Source organism: Protopterus annectens, chromosome 11.part0 (genome assembly GCF_019279795.1).
Source record: "Protopterus annectens isolate FY-2018-M chromosome 11.part0, PAN1.0, whole genome shotgun sequence".
Classification (NCBI taxonomy): domain Eukaryota; kingdom Metazoa; phylum Chordata; order Ceratodontiformes; family Protopteridae; genus Protopterus; species Protopterus annectens.
The window spans coordinates 1069546550-1069571466 of NC_056745.1; positions in this window are offsets into that span (position 1 = coordinate 1069546550).

The following is a 24917-nucleotide window of genomic DNA, read 5'->3' on the forward strand; positions in this document are numbered from 1 at the left end:
CATTTATATTGCTATGTAGAATATTGTTTTAGATACTGTTTGATGTTTCCTGTGGTTATTAATCTAGATTATTTTGTATATAAATCTGAAAAAGAAACAATAGAGGGATTGTTAGTTTAATTTCTCACCTATAAAAGAGTTAGGTTGCTGCCTTTATTTCATACAAATTAGTTGATATACTGGTTTTCAAACATTTGGGTAGCGGTTCATAGCTTCTGCTGTTCTTCATGTGATATATCTCTTCTTTATTTTAACAATAATTAAATATGTTTTCAGAATCACCTTATGCTTCTTTGATGTACTTTGAACAATACTATATTTTTGCACCCTTGAGGAGGTTTGTGATAAGAAATGTGATCTTTCCTTATCACTCTGAATCATTTTCATCATCGCTTTGGCAAGTCTTTAATATGCTTACTACTGGTTTGCCAAGAATTAAAACTTAGTTGAAGGATGACATAAGAAAGTATAGTGGATGGTCAGTTTTAGAAACTATTCTGATGTGCCTTGTCTTACCCCAGTTGAGGATGGAAACAACTTATAAATCTGTTTTTTTTTTGGTTGGGATTGATGTGATCTGTTGATGCATTGCTTATTACTTATTCATGATCCCATAAATTTTTTGTTGGTGCTGTAAAAGTGGTAATCTAGTTACCGATTCACCTTTTTTTTTCTTTTATTTGAATATATATATATATATATATATATATATATATATATATATATATATATATATTTATGGGAGCGCTACAGAATCCTGAAAGCTCAAAATCCTAAAGCCCAAAATCTTGAGACCAAAATCCTGAAAGTTCAAAATCCTGTAAACCTCAAAATACTGAAAACACAAAATCCTGAAAACACACAGGATACTTATTCCAGTACAAGTACATGCAAAAAGAAATAAAACACAAACTATATTACTGTTTTGCAAGTATAAGCAGAGGGGCAAGCCCCCTGCACCCCCCACGTGGGGGGCTGTGGCCCACTACTTATATATATCAACTCCAAGATTGCACTTAGTGTGGTGAAGTGCAATCTTGGAGTTGATATATTTAAGTAGCAGGGGGTGTGGGGGGGCGCAGCATAATTGAAGAGTAATATGTTTCTGTATGTACTTGTAGTGGAATATAGTAAGTGTTTGTATCCTGTGTGTTTTCAGGATTTTAAGTTTTCAGTATTTTGAATTTTCAGGATTTTGAACTTTCAGGATTTTGGTCTCAGGATTTTGGGCTTCAGGATTTTGGGCTTTCAGGATTCTGTAGCGCTTATAGTTGGATTATAAATATTGATAAATAATCTTTAATTGAGGTACTAGCAATAACAAAGATTGAGTTGGTTTAAGGTCGTGGTAGAGGGTGGTTTGCATGATTATATCATCAAGCAAGGAATACTGTATTCCTTGTTAGGTTTTGTAAATAGGTTTATAGTTAGTTTGTTATTAACTAGTTTTTCAATATTATCCACAACAAAATATTCTAAAGTTTATCTTAGTGCATCATTTTTTTGTCAATGTTATTATCCATATTTGTTTTGAGAAAAATATTTTTTATGAAAATGTTAGAGTATAAATGTATATCATTGAATGTTAGTGGTATGAATAATCCGATAAAGAGTGGTAGTTTAATTAAACTTCTTAAAGTTAATAAAGTCAATATAGTTTTTTGCAGGAAGCATTTGATGAAAAAGGATTTAGAGACATTGACATTTAAAGATTATATATTACTTGGGTATCACATTATAATTCTGAAAGAAGAGGCACTATGATTCTCTGGAAGAAATCTGTGACTATGCCAAATATAACTGATTCATACTCAGATAAAAATGGTATGATAAGTCTAATAGTTCTTTAGATTAACAAAACATTTTATACATCTGTAAATGTTTATTGGATCCAGGAATTGGTTCTAAACTGGCAAAATAATACTTAGATATTTTAACTTTACATATGAAAGGAGAAATTTTACTTGCTGTTGATTTTAATTGTGTTCTTTCAGAATGTGATACTACTAAAGATAGAAATAATTAAGATCTCTACAACTGCAAAACAATTAAATTATTTCACTAATTTAATTAATTTAAAAGATATTCATAATTTAAAATTGACAAACTCTCTTAATTAGACTCATTATTCTTACAGAAATGTTACTCAAACACCTATAGATAACGTTTTTGCATCTAATGGGTTATATTCTAAAATTAACAAAGTAGCTATAATTTCAGCATCTATATCATATTATTGTACGATATAAATACCGAACACTATTTCATCATACCGATAATATCTAAGCAATAATAAGCACTATTCTCTTGCACCATAGCCAAATTATGGAACTCCCTCCCACCCACAATTACCTCCATACCATCATGCACCCACTTCAAAACTTTACTAAAAGCGCACCTAAAAACATGCTGGCTATGCCCTTGCAACTCCCACTCTAATATCACCCACCCCATCCAACCACTACCTTTCTTTCCACTCCATTAACTACCTTGATTATAGCAAGCTCATATGCTCATAAGCCTAGTACTTATACAGCAGGAACTTCTTATTTTAACATTTGTTAATGTCTGTTATGTACTTCACAGATAAAGATTCTAGTTGTCTACTGATGTACTATGTTCTTCGTCTGTAAATATGTTGTAAGTAATTGCTATGTAAATTGTTAATCGCTATGTAATCCAATGTAACTACTGTCTGTTTATTTTAACTGTGGAGCTTTTCTCCCCTGGCCTCCACTGAAAATGGACTTACGTCCAGTCGGACACTCCCGGTCAAAAAATATAAATAAATAAATACATATCGAAACAACAACATTTCAAACAAATGGAACAGCGAATTATTTCCCAGGGAAAAAATGTGCTGCTCCATAAAAAAAGAAATAAACTTAAACACAAATTTAAGTGGGGGGGCTGTGCCCCCCACACCCCCCTAATTAAATATACCAACTCCGAGACAGCACCATAGTGGAGGAAATGGTAAAGTCCCGAAGACGGCTCACCGAATTTTTCCCTGGGAAAAAATTTGATGTCTGTGACTTTGCTATTTTGCCATTTTGACAATATTGGATCGACTAAATAGCATTTGCTATTTAGTCCATTCGATAACATCATACAGACCCATAATTTCATGTCCATTGTCTGACCATATTACTATCTCTTTTAACGTTACTGTAAAATCTAATGATTTAGTTTACTGGCAAAGAATTCCAGCTTATATAATAAAAATTAAAGAATTTAAAGAATGGTTTTAAAGGAAATGAATATATTTATGGATTTTAATAATGACAGAGAGGTTTCAGATGTTATTTTGTGAGACACCTTAAAAGCTTTTTTATATGGTAGGATTAAGGTTGGTTTCTTTATAAAAAAAATGGGGCAATGAATTAACTCTTTTACAGTCTAAAATTGATAATTTAAATTTGAACTCTAAGCTTCAGGTTAAAAAACTAAATTTGGAATTAAAGGAACTGAATCAAAAGTATTTAGAAATGTTAAATCATAAACTCTCAATTAATATGAAAAGTTTAAATTACAGTCATACTCTGCTAACTTTACAAATCTACGTATGTTAGCCATTAGGTCTAAAAAATTAAATAATATAAACCCTATAAAAGAGATTACTTATAAATTAAACAATAAAACTAAAAAGACAATCCCCTGGATTCAGTAAATGTCTGTGCAGGAGTGTGTTGCCATGACATTGGCTATTGGAAAAACTACACAGCTGCTCTGCATGCAATTAGCTAGTGGGGATCCCCAATAGGTACACAGACCATCATCTGGTCATGAACATCACCTACAAAAGCCATGCTGCCACCTATTCAAACCAGCTCTATCCCTGTAGTGCACAGAGAGAGAGAGAGAGAGAAATAAATGAAACATAAAGTGGAAAAGAGAAGAAAGAAAAAAGGAGTCTATATTACATATATGAATGCTTAAATGTTCGAATCGTTAAAGATCAACCTTTAGCGATCAAACATTCAAATGTTCGAATATGTAATAAAATAAAATTAAAAAAAAAAAAGGAAAGGGTTTAAGTAGGGGGCAAGCCTGCCTGCACACCCCCCGCTACTTAAATATACCAACTCTGAGATCGCACTTCAGTGCGCTACAGTGTGGAAATGGGAAATTTCCCATTCCCTGCACTATAGCGCGATCTTGGAGTTGGAATATGTAAGTAGCGGGGGTTGTGGGGGTGCAAGGGGCTTGCCCCCATGCTTATACACTTTAGGTTTTTTTTTCCTTTTTTTATTCATATTCAAACATTTAAATGTTTGATCGCTAAAGGTTGATCTTTAGCGATTCGAACATTTAAGTATTCAGATATGTAATATAGACCCAAAAAAGTAAGTGGAACATGTAATCAAGTAATTGAATGTAGTACTTGGTCTGTAATAATGGGAAATATGACTTGGAGGAATATATGTCCCAGCAAGACATGCTGTACTAATGTCCTGCTAAACAGCTGCTATAGCCATAGCATCTGGCCCTCTCTACAGTGGGAGATATCATAGACATACCTCTCAGCTGTACAGATCTTCACAGAAGGTCCACATTTTACCATCATGTATTTTTGTCTGTTCCTCCTGAGATCTGTACTTTTCAGGGAAATAGCTGAGGATTTAAGTCATCAGGTAATGACAAGCATCTGAGTTTAAGACTCCATATCCTTAAGAATATTCACTGCAATGCTAAATGTATCATTCTACGAACTTCCTATGTTTGTAACAGGTATATTTAAAGTTTGTCCCTATTTATCACCCCATCATCTTAGGCATTGTTCAGCTGTGATGCTTTGAGAGGTTGTGAGTTGGGCATCATAGCTCAGGAACCTGACTCAGTCTGGGAAAGGACAGCTCATATATGACAACCACAGGGGTGTCTGTCAAATAGTTGTGACTGTGCCACTGCTAGGCCAGTTAATGGGATGTTTTGCATATCCATGTTACCTGTGATTATGAATATGACACATGTTTGCCTTGTAAAGCTAAGACACCTATACAGGACATGTGCATAGTAGAGTACTGTTGCAGATGTGTGTTGAACTGCAAGTGAATTAATAATATTCAACTGTACAGTATTCTGCTGGACAGTAAGCACATTTGTGACAGATATCTGTAGTCACATACACATATACCTGTGTTATGTGAGCCAAACCATTGGTAGGTCTGTGAGCAATGGCACTGTAACATAATAGCCTACTTATGACTGTTGGACATCTTCCAGGTTATCACAGTGATGTTAAACCCTACTGTGCAATCAACGTACTAATGTATGGTGCAGCTATATTAATACAGTATCAATACTGATGTCTCTTTTGATGCCCATTTATGTGTGCCATTGTCCAGAAGTACTGCAGTAATAGGTTGAGAAGTATGATTGAGCAGCAAGACTGTAAATACAGAAATGTATACCAGGTATCCACTGAGCACATGTATGTAAGCATTTGTTCAGCTGGAAGCACAAAGCTAATCACATGGGTTTCAAACAGTCAGGTAAATAGGTTGTGCATGATGCACATGTGTGTAATATCAGTGACAGTGCATACAAAAGACATATATATGTACAGCTTCTGGTGCTTGCATTGCCCTGACACTGATATGGGTACTAGAGCAGGCATGATTATCAGGTATTAATCAGAGAAGAGTCCACTTGTGTTATGACCCTCTGTCTATGCCTACCACTAACAGCTATATCAACACCTATGTACAGTAGATATCACAAGTGTACACACCCCTGTTGGAATGCAATATTTGTGTGTTGTATGACAATCAGACCACAGAGGATTATTTCATAATATCTCTCATCTTGAATGTGACACCTAACCAGTCAAATTCCATTGAAATACAATCAAAGGTGTTTCTAGGAAGGTGAGCAACTATGGCCAAGTGAAGATGTGCCATGATGTTGGAGTCCAGATCAAGATGGATGAATGCTGTAACCCTCTCAAGAGGTGCATGCACAAGCTTAAGGGTGTGCACACTCATTCAACTGGCTTATCGTACCGAGTATTATTTCCATATGTTTTCACAGACCAGATTGTTATGTTTTCAATTGAATTGTACAGGCTATAGGTCACACTACATGTGGGAATTGTTACGAAATTAGTTATTGTGGTGTCATGTTTCAATTGCACAAATACCAGGCAGTGTATCAGGAGTGTGTACACTTCATATCCACTGTAGCTATATGGACACAGCAGTACCTGAACTGTATATCCAGCCTCCAGCAAGGTAGAGTAATACCCTTTGGTGGACAGCAGCAATACACAAACCACATAATAGGTTGCTACATTGGCTGTACAGGGATACATAGGTGCAGGCAACAACTTTGAAGAAAGTCCATCTATATCTGAGCAAGCAGGTACATTCACAGGTGGCGTCCTGTAAGGCTGACTATGACTATGAATCGAACATATCCACACCACCAAGGACAATTGCAACCATGTCTCCACATATGTTGCAAGTCTCAGATGGAACAACACAAGTCACCATGTACTAGGAGTAAAGAAGACCTCATACACACATGCCATGGATATAGGCAACCTGCATCACACAGGTTAGGTGGGAACACTGCCACCCTGTCCACCCCAGTCGTACATGGAGATATGCACATCAACCACACTCCTACCCTCAGCAATGATGAGCATGTACATATTGCCTACTGATGGCAACAAACAGCATATCTCCATGGGGCATAATAACATCAGTGTCTGCCTCCTACATGAACTCAGGCATGTGCTCAGAGCTCCATCACACACCACAGTCAAATATAGACTTGTCACCATACACACACCATCCAGATGGAAGATGACCACTGTCAACCCTCTACACAGAAATAAATGGATGATAGAGGATTATGCAATCAAGTGTCCAACATTGGGGAGAATAAGATAGCTCAGAGACAGGCATGTAATGCAAGCTGCTATAGCCATTATAGCATGGAGGGGTATGGTGTGGTTTGGATTATTTGCAAGTAATATCCACTGTTGATGTGCATTTTGACAACCGTATGAGGTCCTGTGACCTTTTCCTGTTTATGTCTTCCAGGTAACATGCAGAGTGCTTGCCTACCAGCATTCTCTGTTGGGAAACAGACATCACTACCCAATATGTGATTGGAGATTATGTCCTGTCATGTAGACGGAGAGAAGAAGATGTGAGGGAGAGGACTGGCCTGTGAAGCAGTGTGGTCCACAGGGTAAATGATGCCGGCCTGCACACCAGAACTTTTGAACATGTGCAGCATCAGGCCACTGACTTCAAATGCCATGCCCATCAATGGGCTGCTGCTGCTGTAGTGAGGGACTGGCTCGCCACAGGTGGGGGCCAAGTCATCCAACCCCCACTGACACCCACCGAGGAGCTCCTCACCACACTTGGGCCACACACTGAATACACAAGCCATGATGCTAAGGGAAGCATTGTGTAGGTGGATTGCACACACGCACTTGATAAGGAGCATGCAGGTAAGGGCCCAGTGGGGATTAGTAGACAAATGTATCAGACATACATGTATCTGTATTGTATCGACATGCATGTGTCAGGTCAGATTGCATTTGAGGATGGGTTTTTTTAATGCACAGAGATGCACATCTATGGTGAAGACAAGACATTATGTATTATTGCAGTTAGTACTGCAGATGTGCAGACATGCTGCATCCATCCTATACCAAGGCCACATGTGCATCTGCTGACAATAACTCCTTCTCACAACTACCTAGGACTCTCTGGTCTGCATATGGGACAGCAGCCTGAAGCTGGTGAGTATTACATTGTTCTGCTGTTGCCTGGCAATAACCCAGGCATGTGAAATGCATGCAATTTACCATGCACACAACCATTAGTAATAGTTATATTGCTTTATGTAATAGTTATATTGCTTGTTGTGCATGTTCACTTGTGCTGGGGTTAAATGTATTGCATCACAGTGACCACTACTGGGGCCTATCTGACATGAATTCAACATTCCTGTAGCATACCTCACAACTTGACAGTGCCAAGATGTCTGGACAGAGGCTAGAAAATTGCGCTGGACAAAAAGCCAAAGGTAAGGTCATGCGTGACACATTACTAGTATGCAGTGGATATAAATTGTGTACACACCCCTCTTAAGATGCAAGGTGTTCCTGTTACATATTAATTAGGACCACAATATGATCTTTCAGCCTTTAATGTGACCCATAACAGGTACAGTTCACTTGTAAAACCAAGCACCTGTACTCATGTATTGCACCTACAAGGCAAGCCACCTGTGAGGGTGGCAGACATCCTAGCAGTATGATGTTTCAGTCAGCTATGATACCTCATGCTGCCATATGTGTCAGTACACTCACTGTGGCCTATTTGGCTATAATATCACATACATAGACATTGTTAAGGCACACATGCCACTTCCAAATATGTATAGGTTTCATACAAATGGATATTCTAGACACATCTGTACAGAGGATTGTACAATGGTTTAACCTGCTGCACGTGAGGCAGATGCTGTCACCACACTATATAAAGTAATGGCAGCAAGAGGTGGTCACCAGCCATGTATGGTATACTTATCAAAATGCCACACATTATATAATCCTCACACACACAAACAGTTGCCAGCATTAGGATTAGAACTCCTGCCTATCTAGGTATTTCTACTATAGTGCCACACAGGTATGAGACGCGCCATAGAGTTTACACATGTCCACCTCTTCCAAAGGTACTTCTAAGGTGGATGACATCAACAGCTCTACTAAATTGGAGTGAAGGGAAGTGTAAAGGGTAGTACACAGGTCAAAAATGGTATGGGCCAGACAGTACATGATTCACACATGCAGACACATGCTTGCCAGTACTGGGATTAGAACTCCTGCCTATCTAGGTATTCCTATTATAGTGCTACACAGTTATCAGACATGCCACAGAGCTTATACATTTCCACCTCTTCCAAAGGTACTTCTAATGTGGATGACATCAACAGGTCTACTAACTTGGAGTGAAGGGAAGTGTAAAGGGTAGCACACAGGTAAAAAATGTAATGAGCCAGACAGTACTTGATTCACACACCCATACACTTGCCAGTATTGGGATGAGAACTCCTGCCTATATAGGTATTCTTACAATAGTGCTACACAGTTATGAGATGCACCACAGCGCTTATACCTTTTCAACTCAACCAAAGGTACTTCTGAGGTGGATGACATCAACAGGTCTACTAAATTGGAGTAAAGGGAAGTGTAAAGGATAGCAAACAGGTAAAAAATGGTATAAGTCAGACAGTACATGATTCACATACATACATACACACACACACACACACACACACACACACACACACACACACACACACACACACACACACACACACACACCTGCCAGTTTTGGGATTAGAACTCCTGCCTATCTAGGTATGTTTACTGTAGTGTTATACAGTTTCCACATGTGCTACAGAGCTTACTGAACTTTCACATGGCCAAAGCTGCTGATAACTGCACAGCTGTGGTAAAGTATTGCAGGTGACAGACAGTCTGCCTTCTGTTCCACCCATACATCATGCTAGTTCTTTCTGTCTTGCACTTCAGCTAGCATTATGGCTTGGTTCTTCACCAGGTTATTGTATCAAGAAGTGTGGCACACCTGTGTGCCATCAGCAGTACTCATTCATCACAGATGTCTCCCCAGTACTTACTAGTTATGTCCTTACCTCCTGGCATGTTTGAAGGGCAGTTATCTGCTTTCACCCATTAACCTGGTGCACTTTTCCATTCTGGGGCACTGTTGCAACTGCCGCATATACACAGACAACCCTCCCCTCTAAACTCCAAACACTCAGACCTGTAAGGGTTACCCATATATCACCCAATGTGGACATATGCACTCTCCAGCAAAGACTGGCCTAGCAGGTCAAGAGGATAAGATCAACACCTGCACCACACCATGTGGAACACATAACTCACGATGACACCAACTTTGACAGGCATGACATACAGTGAAAAGCCACACACCCACCTTCCCAGAGGCACTCAATGGACATCTACCCAAACAGCACAGACCAGCAGGGCAGACACCCACTCAGACACTGCAGCATGGCACATGCCAAGGGACACATATTTAACCTACACAGTGTGCCCCCAAACTAAGCTCCTAACACTAACCACCTTGCACAATACAGTGATCATGGGTAACTCAATACTGATGCACACACATCCCACTCACTAGGTTGAATATGGAGCAGGTAACAGCCAAATATCAATCACATGCCAGCATCTAACACATGTTACAGCCAGTCATGTCACTCCATGACAACTACGAGTATCACTCTGTATTCATGTGGGTGTGAATGACTTGGGACACACCTCCCTGGACTACATGACAGGAGACATGGTTGAAGTCTCTAATTATGTGGTCCAACCAGGTGTGACAGTAGCCCTGGGCAGTGTACTTTTGTCACCCAATAAGATGCTGTGGTACTATCAACAGCTTGTTGACTGCAACTTTGACTTACATGTTATGTGTCATTCTCATGGGATCCAGGACCTCTCTGCTTGGGATGTCATAATTGACAGAACCTAATGACTTGCCATAGATGTCCTACATCTGTCACCACTGGGTTGCCAGGTGCTGGCTATGTGTATTGCCAACCCTATGGTGTTTTATTAGGCAGTGTTCCTAATGTTATTTCCACCATAACAGCTACACATGTGTGCAATCTGTGGGTCATGCTGCTCAATAGTGGATATCTAACTGTCAGGATGCAGTCACTCATAGCAGTTGTTGGAGTGGAGGACACATGTCTGCTGTAATAGAGAGGTGATTCACAGCAGCAGACAGCAGACCTGCAGTATCAGGCTATGACATATTCCACAGATGTCAGCCCCCAAGCATGGACCACACCACACCTCCACAGGTGGTGTTCTCTCCATATTCATTATGGATAGGAACCCCTCCAGACTAGTATACCATCATAATGCATTGGAGGTACTTCCAGTATAACTGCCTTGGGATAATAGTGCAATCCAGACCATAGCCTGCTATGGGTCCACATCTATGCCCAATGCACATTCCTCAACATGCTGCCATCTCTGATGGTCCAATGCAACACTGACATAGTACGAGTCTTCAACTACCTTTCCATCACCTGGGGAATGTAGCTAATCACCAGTACAGTGGCCCAACACTTCTGGGATTCAACATTTCCATTGACTTAGACCAGCTCATACTGACCCCTTGTAAAGGATGCAACAACCTTGACTTGTCTTGACCACTTAAATATGGGACCGTTGCTCATCCCCATATGTTAATCCCTGCATGGTGAGATTCACACAGGCTGTAATCAACATGGAACTCAACATGTCAGCCACACCCCCCAGAAAGATAACCACCTGGCAAAAACTCTCCAAAGCTGACTTTGCAGCCATGAAAACAGGGGTGGATGTCTTTACTGCACTCATGGCAATGGGATGTAACTGCATGACTGTGGAATCATGCACATAGGCACTGTACAAACAGGTACATGAATGCATGGTACTAGCCAAAGCCAACAGAACCCAGACACTGTCCTCCAAACACTGGGAGACAATATGATGGTCCCCTGACATTACTAAAGTGTACATCAGAAGGAGGACACTGTTGCAGGGAAAGGTGGTGTCCCATGACTGTTGAACTCCCTTATTAGCCTCAAACACAACTTTGGATCCCTCATGGAATCCCTGACAGGCATCTATAGCATCCAATCAAGTGCCACAAGTAACTAGGAAAATACAAACAAAGTGCACTAGCAATGAAAAGATGTAGTAATCTCCAAGTGAAACTTGTAAAAATCACCAAATAAATCCAAGCAAATAAAAGCCACGAACACTTTAATAAATTGAAGCGCTTTTCGTCTACTGAATCTGTAGACTTCTTCAGAACTTTAAAAATGGGGTAATCAGTCAACATAAATAACGCTTTGTAACAAGCAACTACTGACATAAATGCAATTAAGTTGTTACTAATCAACTCTTAAAGTGAAATGCTAAAAATCCAAATACAAATGCATATAAAAATACAAATATACAAGTGTTTAACAACGAACCCTTATACAAATCCATACTGTTAAACTAAAAATGTTAAAACATTCTTTAAAGGTAAATCAAACAACTCACAGTGACTAAATTAACTATATTGCTTACACACTCACTTAGTTTCAAGCACCTAACCTTACTTAGGTACAAACTTCACCGTCTTAGACTTTTTAAATTTAATAAACAGCTAATTGAACACTGGTCATTAAGACCTGGAAATGCGTATGAATTTAGTTTTATCTGCCACAACAATTCCTTCTCTTCGAGTAACAAATGAAGAGGGGCACCTTGATGACTATCAATGATTTGGTCTATTATTATAAACTTAAAATGGTGGTCTTTAAATATAGAAATGTGTTTCGCTAACGCATTCTCTAATTTATTTTTCTTTATAGCGTAAAGATGTTCGTAAATTCGGTCCTGGAGTCTACGTTCGGTCTTACCTACGTAGAACCCTGGACATTGTTGACACATGGCTAAATAAACCACCATACGAGAGTTACAGTTTGTCCTATATTTCAAATTGTAAGTTTTTCCATTAATGTTAAATTTCTTGTTTCAGAAATACTACTACACCTATTACAATTCTGACATTTAAATGTGCCAGGAGTTTTAACAAAACGAGCTGGAGGTTTTTCTAGTAAGTTTTTCAAATTTCTTCCTCTCCTGAATGTAATTTCAGGTCTAGTCCCCAATTTATTGTACAAAAGTGAATTAGATTTGAAAATGTCCCAATTCTTTTTAATAATGTCAACTATGACATAACTGTCAATGTTAAATGTTAAAATAAGTCTAGGGTGATTCTCTTCATTAACACTTACAGAGTCAGTTAGAACATCATTGAGTACATTTGAAGGGACACTCACATTTGGTTCCTCATTAATCAATGATGTTTCATGACGTGTGCCCAATATAGGTTTAAATACACCTATATGCCTTTTGAGAACAACTTCTCCTATGAGTGTTTCCAAAAGTGGAAGGGGATACCCCCTAAGAGAGAACATTGATTTCAAATGTTTGCATTCATCCTCAAAATCAGCATCAAGGCTTACAGTTCAGGCTGCTCTCACAAGTTGTCCTTTAATAACTGATTTCTTTTGGAAGTTAGGATGACAACTTGTGAAGTGTAGGAGGGAGTTAGAATACGTAACTTTTCTATGAATAGTAGATACATATGCTCTTAGTTCAACTTTCTTCTCTAGCCATATGTCTAAATAAGCAACAGCGCTAGAACTAAAAGTCGAAGTAAATTCCAAAAAATTGGTAGAGGAATTAAACACATCAATTATGTTTTGGCCAAGTGCCTCATCCCCTTCAAGTAGTATAAATATATCATCCAGGTATCTGGTGTAAAAGCGAATTTTCTCCTTCAAAAAATTGTTGTTAAAGACATATTCTTTTTCCCAAAATGCCATCACTGTATTCGCCACACTAGCTCCACAAGGGGAACCCATTGCTACCCCCACTTTCTGCAAGTAGAAATTATCTCCTAAAGTGAAATAGTTGTTATATAAAATTATTTCAAGTAATTCAATCACTAAGGAAATTTCCTTAGTGGGAGCATTTTTCTTTTTAAGCATAGCAGCCACCCAATCGGTGGCTATAGTGTGAGGGATACAAGTGTACAGATCTTTGACGTCAACTGTTAAAAATTTGCAGTTGAGGTCAAAGTCTAAGGTATTGATTTTGGCTAAAAAAGACCAAGAATCCTTGCAAATATATTCTTCGTCCACAAGGTATTTTTTAAGAATAGAGTCAACTACCTTTGCACAAGTATACGTGGGTGATCCACGACTGTCCACAAGGGGGCGCATAGGAGGATGAGTGATATCCTTATGGATTTTGGGTATACCAAATAACCTGGGATATCTTGGATATGAAATTAACATATAATGATATTGTTCCTCGTGTAATCTACCTTCAATAAACATGTCCTCAATACTACTCTTAATAGAAGAGTATGCCCTGTTAGTCTCAGATCTAGAACTAACCTGGTAAGCTACGTTGTTAACTAAATCGGACATCCTATTAAAATAATCCTCCTGATCAAATATTACAGCCCCTCCTCCTTTATCTGGTTTGCAAACACGTAAATTATGAAGACGAACGAATTCTATCAGGTCACACTCCTTGTTCTTAACATCCGAATTAATAAAATGTTTTACATTATGTCTCAAATCCAGTTCACACATTGTCTCAAATAGTTGGATTAGTGGGTGCAATGGTGGATTAAATGTGCTAGAAACCCGAAATGGGTCAAGTTTAGTACTATTTGCCTCATATCCACCTAACATTAAGTTAAAGTTTAATTTTCGAGTAAAAAGTTTAATATCTAAAGTTGTGTTAACCAAATCCAAGTTATTTCTAGGGACATAGGTGTACCCCTTAGCCAGTAGTTCAACCAATTCATTAGGGATAGACACTGAAGAAAAATTATAGATTTTAAAATCACCAGTGTCGTTCACCCTAATAGTAGGTTTAACTGTCCCTACATTGAGTTCATTAATTTCAAACAGGTCAACATCCACAGGTACAGAACTGTCATGTGGCAACAATACATTCGTATCAGCGTTAACAAGGTGGTGAGTATTAATGTCATCACATGTCACTTCAGTCTCAACATCAACTAATGTTTCATCCAGATCAACATTGCTTTGGTATTCTCCGCTAACTTCATTAACCATAAAAGGTTGTTCAATCAAAGTTAACGAACAGTTAACCAAAGCATTTGGAGTATTTGGTAAATGTTCAGTCACCAAAAAATCAGAATGTAACACTTCACAGTTCATCTCGGTTTTGGACCTCTCATTTTGTTGTAATAAACATTGTTCTTTTGTTTGGGTATAGCCCCCTGCCGTAGTCCCTCATGAAAAACCTGGTTGTGTTGGTAAGATTGTAACTGTTGACCATTTGAAGTGTTGTTTTTATTCCGGTTCTGCAAACATTCACTTCTTCTCACAGCAGGTACATTTCCAGTTGTGGGGTCAGAGTATGAAACTCCAGAGGTATTCACAATGTAGTTCCTCATTTCTTGTTGCTGTGAATCGATCCTATCCAGTCTAGCGCAAAGAGAATCCACTACCTTCTGTTTCTCAAACATGGCAATATCCCTTGTTAAGTAACCAAAACCAAACAAGTGATTTGCCAAGCGATGGCATCCCAGTTAGTAATATTAGATCTAACGTGAGGTTTCAGAATACCTCTGGAGTTTCCTACTCTGACCCCACAACTGGAATTGTACCTGCTGTGAGAAGAAGTGAACGTTTGCAGAACCGGAATAAAAACAACACTTCAAATGGTCAACAGTCACAATCTTACCAACACAACCAGGTTTTTCACGAGGGACTACGGCAGGGGGCTATACCCAAACAAAAGAACAATGTTTATTACAACAAAATGAGAGGTCCAAAACCGAGATGAACTGTGAAGTGTTACATTCTGATTTTTTGGTGACTGAACATTTACCAAATACTCCAAATGCTTTGGTTAACTGTTCGTTAACTTTGATTGAACAACCTTTTATGGTTAATGAAGTTAGCGGAGAATACCAAAGCAATGTTGATCTGGATGAAACATTAGTTGATGTTGAGACCGAAGTGACATGTGATGACATTAATACTCACCACCTTGTTAACGCTGATACGAATGTATTGTTGCCACATGACAGTTCTGTACCTGTGGATGTTGACCTGTTTGAAATTAATGAACACAATGTAGGGACAGTTAAACCTACTATTAGGGTGAACGACACTGGTGATTTTAAAATCTATAATTTTTCTTCAGTGTCTATCCCTAATGAATTGGTTGAACTACTGGCTAAGGGGTACACCTATGTCCCTAGAAATAACTTGGATTTGGTTAACACAACTTTAGATATTAAACTTTTTACTCGAAAATTAAACTTTAACTTAATGTTAGGTGGATATGAGGCAAATAGTACAAAACTTGACCCATTTCGGGTTTCTAGCACATTTATTCCACCATTGCACCCACTAATCCAACTATTTGAGACAATGTGTGAACTGGATTTGAGACATAATGTAAAACATTTTATTAATTCGGATGTTAAGAACAAGGAGTGTGACCTGATAGAATTTGTTCGTCTTCATAATTTACGTGTTTGCAAACCAGATAAAGGGGGAGGGGCTGTAATATTTGATCAGGAGGATTATTTTAATAGGATGTCCGATTTAGTTAACAACGTAGCTTACCAGGTTAGTTCTAGATCTGAGACTAACAGGGCATACTCTTCTATTAAGAGTAGTATTGAGGACATGTTTATTGAAGGTAGATTACACGAGGAACAATATCATTATATGTTAATTTCATATCCAAGATATCCCAGGTTATTTGGTATACCCAAAATCCATAAGGATATCACTCATCCTCCTATGCGCCCCCTTGTGGACAGTCGTGGATCACCCATGTATACTTGTGCGAAGGTAGTTGACTCTATTCTTAAAAAATACCTTGTGGACGAAGAATATATTTGCATGGATTCTTGGTCTTTTTTAGCCAAAATCAATACCTTAGACTTTGACCTCAACTGCAATTTTTTAACAGTTGACGTCAAAGATCTGTACACTTGTATCCCTCACACTATAGCCACCGATTGGGTGGCTGCTATGCTTAAAAAGAAAAATGCTCCCACTAAGGAAATTTCCTTAGTGATTGAATTACTTGAAATAATTTTATATAACAACTATTTCACTTTAGGAGATAATTTCTACTTGCAGAAAGTGGGGGTAGCAATGGGCTCCCCTTGTGGAGCTAGTGTGGCGAATACAGTGATGGCATTTTGGAAAAAAGAATATGTCTTTAACAACAATTTTTTGAAGGAGAAAATTCGCTTTTACACCAGATACCTGGATGATATATTTATACTACTTGAAGGGGATGAGGCACTTGGCCAAAACATAATTGATGTGTTTAATTCCTCTACCAATTTTTTGGAATTTACTTCGACTTTTAGTTCTAGCGCTGTTGCTTATTTAGACATATGGCTAGAGAAGAAAGTTGAACTAAGAGCATATGTATCTACTTTTCATAGAAAAGTTACGTATTCTAACTCCCTCCTACACTTCACAAGTTGTCATCCTAACTTCCAAAAGAAATAAGTTATTAAAGGACAACTTGTGAGAGCAGCCCGAATTGTAAGCCTTGATGCTGATTTTGAGGATGAATGCAAACATTTGAAATCAATGTTCTCTCTTAGGGGGTATCCCCTTCCACTTTTGGAAACACTCATAGGAGAAGTTGTTCTCAAAAGGCATATAGGTGTATTTAAACCTATATTGGGCACACGTCATGAAACATCATTGATTAATGAGGAACCAAATGTGAGTGCCCCTTCAAATGTACTCAATGATGTTCTAACTGACTCTGTAAGTGTTAATGAAGAGAATCACCCTAGAATTATTTTAACATTTAACATTGACAGTTATGTCATAGTTGACATTATTAAAAAGAATTGGGACATTTTCAAATCTAATTCACTTTTGTACAATAAATTGGGGACTAGACCTGAAATTACATTCAGGAGAGGAAGAAATTTGAAAAACTTACTAGAAAAACCTCCAGCTCGTTTTGTTAAAACTCCTGGCACATTTAAATGTCAGAATTGTAATAGGTGTAGTAGTATTTCTGAAACAAACAAATTTAACATTAATGGAAAAACTTACAATTTGAAATATAGGACAAACTGTAACTCTCGTATGGTGGTTTATTTAGCCATGTGTCAACAATGTCCAGGGTTCTACGTAGGTAAGACCGAACGTAGACTCCAGGACCGAATTTACGAACATCTTTACGCTATAAAGAAAAATAAATTAGAGAATGCGTTAGCGAAATGCATTTCTATATTTAAAGACCACCATTTTAAGTTTATAATAATAGACCAAATCATTGATAGTCATCAAGGTGCCCCTCTTCATTTGTTACTCGAAGAGAAGGAATTGTTGTGGCAGATAAAACTAAATTCATACGCATTTCCAGGTCTTAATGACCAGTGTTCAATTAGCTGTTTATTAAAGTTAAAAAGTCTAAGACGGTGAAGTTTGTACCTAAGTAAGGTTAGGTGCTTGAAACTAAGTGAGTGTGTAAGCAATATAGTTAATTTAGTCACTGTGAGTTGTTTGATTTACCTTTAAAGAATGTTTTAACATTTTTAGTTTAACAGTATGGATTTGTATAAAGGTTCGTTGTTAAACACTTGTATATTTGTATTTTTATATGCATTTGTATTTGGATTTTTAGCATTTCACTTTAAGAGTTGATTAGTAACAACTTAATTGCATTTATGTCAGTAGTTGCTTGTTACAAAGTGTTATTTATGTTGACTGATTACCCCATTTTTAAAGTTCTGAAGAAGTCTACTGATTCAGTAGACGAAAACCGCTTCAATTTATTAAAGTGTTCGTGGCTTTTATTTGCTTGGATTTATTTGGTGATTTTTACAAGTTTCACTTGGAGATTACTACATCTTTTCGTTGCTAGTGCACTTTGTTTGTATTTTCCTAGGCATCTATAGCAGCAGAGATGCAGCAGACACTGACAACAGTCACAACAGCCTTGATAGTTACATCAGCAACCTCCACAGCATTAAACATGAGTGCTGCAAGTTACTGCACAAAGCTAATACCTATCCTGAGACAACAGATATTGGCCACAGTCTTGGCAACACATTAATTGCCAGCTTTACCCCTCTTTCCCCCACAAGTGAAGTGCTGAGTGAATGTGTTCTCACATGCTGTATCCCATTTCCATTCTAGGCATCTGTGTCAGCAGGATGTGGCCCTGCAGCAAGGCCAAAGGGTATGGAAGTGTGGTGACACATCCACCATGTCATAGGCAGGGTATAGTATGTGCACGGTAATTCCCTGTCTGTAACACAGTGATTTCATATGTCTCCCAGATTATAGGGCTGAGGGTTGTACATAGGTACATGTTGATTTACAAAATCTGTTCTAGAATGGAGAATGGTACATGTTCTGATTTGGACACACCTCCGATTGCTAATAACCACAGCCACAGGGGATATTTATCAATCAAACACACTGGGATTACTATTTACACACACACACACACACACACACACACACACACACACACACACACACACACACACGCACGCATGCACGCACACACACACACACACACACACACACACACACACACACACACACACACACACACACACACACACACACACACACATACTTGCCAGTACTGAGATCCATAGGCTCATTGCTTCATATGTGTGTAGTAGGTGAATGGGCCTGAAGGCTCTACAAGGCTAGCCCAAAGGAATACCTTGGCATCAGGCCATATGACAATAGTCCCCAGTGTGGCTCAAGAGTATAGTCACTGGAGTCATCCCCAGTGGTACGTATTGTACTCCCCATCTACTCATCCAGGATTCTATTGTGGGAGGCCAGTGATGTGCACTGCTTACCATGTATGTAATATATATTCCATAACATGGGTAGTATCTGAGGTGTGTACATGTCTCACATGCATGTTCTTTGATGTGTAGAAGTGTGATTGAGGTCTCTGGGGCATGTTGTGTGGACTGATTGGTATCTTCTGATGTAGCATCCCATACTTCATTTGGTGAGACCTGGCTATGTAACTGAGGTAGTGATTGCACCTACATTGACAGTATGATATGGGTATTCAGTGGAGTTAGTGGCATCTGTCCATACAGGACATGTATATAAGGCATGTGTATAAGGCATGGTATTCCCTTTGTGGACTATGTTTGCAGACTCTACAGTTGCTGCAGGCGTCCAGTGGGTAACATGGCAAAAGGGCCATGGTACACATTGATTGGGCTATTGAGGGGATGGAACCGGGTACCATGTCCTTTTTCTTGCTGGATAACACACACTCAGTAAGGAGATGTAACACATCAAAGTACTTTCAGTTGTCAATGGCACTGCTGTGGTCAACAGGCATGTAGTCCACTGCAATCACACCATGGGTACTATCTGTGAGGCAATATGCAGGGGAACTACTAATATAGTGGTTGTTGCCTAGCCAAGTGTGTTTGCGTATGATACGTGGGTGGAGAGTGGTCTCTGAGTAATAGAAGGGTTGCCTATATTGTTCACTAATCCATACTGTCATGTAGTCATTGCACATAGCACAATACATTTAGGGCTGTGGATTGTCAACACCAACCTCTATGGTGTTTGACAACTGTTGGCCTTGTAATGTGGACATTGTGACATATACTAGGTCCCCAACATAATAATTTAGCAAAACCTGCCCCCCAATAGATCCTGTTATTACACAATCACACCAACCCCCACACAGGATACTGATGAAAGACACACAAACACACACACTTGCCAGTACTGAGTTTCAAATCCCTACCTAGCTATATATTGCTACTACAGTGTACAGCATTTATCGCACATGCCATGGAGCTTATAAGATGAATGTTGTCTCAAGGTATTTCTAAGGTGAGGTACATCACCAGCCCTTGTAAATACTGGCATTGGGTGATGTAGTGGGTGAGAGATTCAAAAAAAATATTTAACCCTACCCACACATTTACCAGGGGTGAGGTTCAAATCTCTATCTATCTATCTATCTATCTATCTATCTATCTATCTATCTATCTATCTATCTATCTATCTATCCATCTATCTATCTATCTATCCATCCATCCATCTATCTATCTATCTATCTATCTATCTATCTATCTATCTATCTATCTATCTATCTATCTATCTATCTTTTCAAACCATTATGTTATGCATTTACCACATGCACCACTGACCTTACATGGGTTAGGTTTGCCAACAGGTACTTCTAAGGTGGATGATAGCTGCAGGACTGCTAAATTCAGGTACTGAGATGTGTACTGGGTGTAAATGGGGCCAGAATCTTTGATGTATGGACATATATATGTACACACACAAACACTTGCCAGGGATGACATCCAGACCCATACCTATATAGTTATTGCTGCTACATTGTTCCACATTTATTGCAAGCTCCCCGGAGCTTATATGTTGGACAGCTGTCCAAAGGTATCTTTGAAGGTTAGTCACATCAGCAGCAGTGCTAAATGAGGGATAAGGGAAGTGTCGTAAGTGTGAATGACCACAAAATCAGGTCCCTTCAAGGATACACACACACTCTCTCACACAAACACTAACATCTACACAGTTTCCAGGATTGAAACTCCTATCAAACTAGTTTGCTACACTATAGTATTACACAATTATTGCAAGCGCCATGAAGCTTATATGTTGAGGAGCTGTCCAAAGGTATCTTTGAAGGCGAGTCACATCAGCAGCAGTGCTAAAGGAGGGGTAAGGGAAGTGTTGTAACTGTGAATGACCACAAACTCAGGTCTCTACAAGGATATACACACTCTCTCACACCAACACTCACATTTACACAGTTGCCAGGATCAGGATTGGGACTCCTACCTAACTAGCTGCTGTACTTTAGTATTACGCAGTAATCACAAGCACCATGGACGTTATATGCTGGGGAGCTGTCCAAAGGTATCTTTGAAGGTGAGTGACATCAGCAGCAGTGCTGATGGAGGAGTACAGGAGATTTAGTGAGTGTGAATGGCCTCAACCACATTCATCTAGAAACACACACACACACATACACACGCACGCACACACACACACACACAAACACGCACACACTCGCAAACAACTTTACATTTGACAGGACTGAGATTACAACTGCTACATGGATATCTATTTGTATTGTAGTGCTACACAGTTATCACAAGCACCACTGACACTATAGCTGTGAGGTCTAACCAAAGGTATTTCTACAGTGAATAACATCAGCACATCATGTGATATGGGCCAATGGGATTTGTAGTGGGTGGGATAGGCCTCATAATAGGATTCTCTCTGTCGCTGTCTGTCTTTCTCTTCCCCATGTCTGTGTGTGCATGTGTATGTTTGATATATTATACTATGTTGGCCTTAGATATGTGTGTGTATTCCTGTCCAGTGTGAGTATGTGAAGTATCAATGGTGTACAATTTGGTGTGTATGCACAGACAGCTGCAAATAACTGATATCTGTAGTCCACTGTGTTGTGAGACATGGGCTTCATTTCTTTAAGTGTAGGGGCATGCACAGTATGACCTTATATATTGAGTGTGTGCATCCATTCCAGGGAGGGTTGGACTCCAGTTCAGGGTTTTGTGTGCTACAGTTACACGTAGCAAACTGTTTCTACAGAATATCTGTAGTTAGGTTGCCAATATGGAGACACAATGGTGTTAACATACAAGAGATACTGTAACTATTGCTGTCTGTGCTGCTTGTGTGACATGTTTGGTTGCAGCATAGATATTTTGACATATGTACTGTTTTATGCTGTGATGTGTCATACCATCAACTACTGACAGTTATCATTCTTTGCTCACAGTTATTTACCAGGAAATACAAGATGAATGAAGTTGAGACCAATATTCTGAGGCATATAGACTACAAATTCTGGCACACACCTGCCATTGTGGAGGAGTAGATACAGGCAATAGACTGCTGGTTCTGTGTAAATGGTGCAGCACCTTGTTAGTTTCCTGGCTGAGGTTCCCCTCCTTGTGCATTTCTCAACTTCACGGAATGGCCATATCCTGCTGGGGCCATACCTCTCAGCTGTACAGATACACCCAGGTTATCCAGAGGCAGGACTCATATATCTGGTCAGTTTACCTTTGCATTGTGGTTTACAAGCAGTTTTGTGGCTATTCATTTATGGGCTTGCAGTTGAGAGTATTATGGGCAGACATTAGAGTTTCAGACTTCACACACTCCATGACATCCATGCTTTTACACCCCCCTATTATTCTCTCCTCCACCTAACATTATGTAAGTAATATCTCAGAGGTATCCCTATAGTTGGGCCTTTATCCCAGTAGTATTTATGGCCTGATCCACAGTCCTTGCAGTAGGACATGGGGAGGCATGCTACTGGCATTTGTCAACATGGCCTTGCATTTGTTTTCTGTTTACTGTTAGGTTGTTAGTTGGGACCCCCTGACATTCCTTACATTGGCACTATGGGTGAGGCATGGGCCTTTGCCAGAGGACTGTAGGCCATGTGAGAGTGCTGCAGGCCATCTGTTACTGCATTTCTACATTGGCTTGTGGGGGGTGCACACATGCAGACTTTAACATTTGAAATGATTGCACTGGTATTTCAGTTACTCTGCTGGTTTCCATTTCATATTGCATTGTGACCTATCATGCAGACAGGAGGCATATAAGTAGATTACACATGTCAGATCTTAATGGTATATATTTCAGTTTCAGACTTCTTACCCTTCAGAACTGGAATGCAACTGCCAGACCTATTGTAGTATGTCTGTGTAGGTCTGGTGGGGGCTGTTCACCATTGCCATCATTTGGGTGCCTTAGACCAGCCTTTCTTCATGGTCATCTACACCTGCCCTGCTGGGTGAGGCTGGTGGTGGATATGTGACCTTCATTGACATCTATGTGTGTGCCCTATTGACACCCACAGTTCTCTGGGCCATCACATGTACTGCATTGGTGGTTGTCACCCTGTGTAGTGCTGCCTAGTATGTTGACACCAGTATTTTTTATAAATTTACTGCTGTCCCATAGGCTATTTGCTGCTATCCTATTCAGCCACCCAATTCCCTTGCATGCTTGCATCCATATCATACATAGAAGTATGAAAACATACTACTTCATTCAGTAATTGATAGGAAGAGTGACTTACCTTGTTACTGGGCCAGTATTGAGACACTGCTGGAGGGCTGACTAAGTTGGATGCACATAGTACATTCCCTGTACATGGTAAAGCTCAGGTACTGTCATGTTTGGCATCCCTTTTACTGTATGTGCGAGTTGGAGAGAGGAATTAGTCCCTGGGTCCCTACAGTGTCAGTGTGTGTGCTATGCATTGCCTCTTTGTCAAGGCCTGGGCAAACTGTGCACACCTCCTTCTGACTACACGGGCAGGCTCATGAAGTTCCTCCTCTGAGTCCTTCTGTGCCTGTGCTGGCCTTGGCAATGGTGGGAGGCTGTGTGGCCCTGCCCCGTGCTGTTCCTGCTGCACCTGTTTCCATAGGATCATATTGTGTAGCATGGCGCATACTATGAACATTTGTGTACATGTAGATGGAGAGTACTGCAAGGCTCCACCGGAAATGTCAAGCAGCGGAACCATGACTTGAGCATTGCAAACACACACTCTACAATGATCCTGGTTTGTGCATGTGCCTCATTATGGTGTTCTTGTTTGGGTGTGTGTGCATTTCTGATGGGTGTCATCAGCCACAGCTCCAGTGCATAGCCAGCATCCCCCACAAGATGGTCATATGGGATGTCTCCCATTGCAAAAGCCTGATACAGCTGAGAGTAATGCCAAATGTGGGACTTGTGATATCTTCCAGGGCTGCCAGCACACATTCATGATAATGCCCTGGGCATCACACATGGCTTGGCAATTGATGAAGGGGAAGCCCCTGTTGTTTATGTAGATCCTGCCCTGCTCACTAGGTGGTGCTTTGATGTTGATGTGCATGCAGTCTATAGCACCAACTACCTCAGAGTATTCTGCTGTACGGTGGAAGAGACTCATACATGTGGTCAGTGCCTCATGGGCAATGGGAAATATATGTGCTCATTGGCATGTTGTGTCATGGCATCCAAGAAATGATGGAGTACCCTGGATGCTGATGCCTGTGAGACTCCCATGATATCCCCAGTTGGTCTTTGGAAGGTACCTGTGGCTAGTTTTCTTAAGTCTAGACATACCTTGGTATCCACTGGGATGGGTAACCTCTATTAGTTCTGTCTGTAAGGTGTGGCCGGCACAGCTCAATGATTTGCTGTAGAATGTCCCTGTCCAC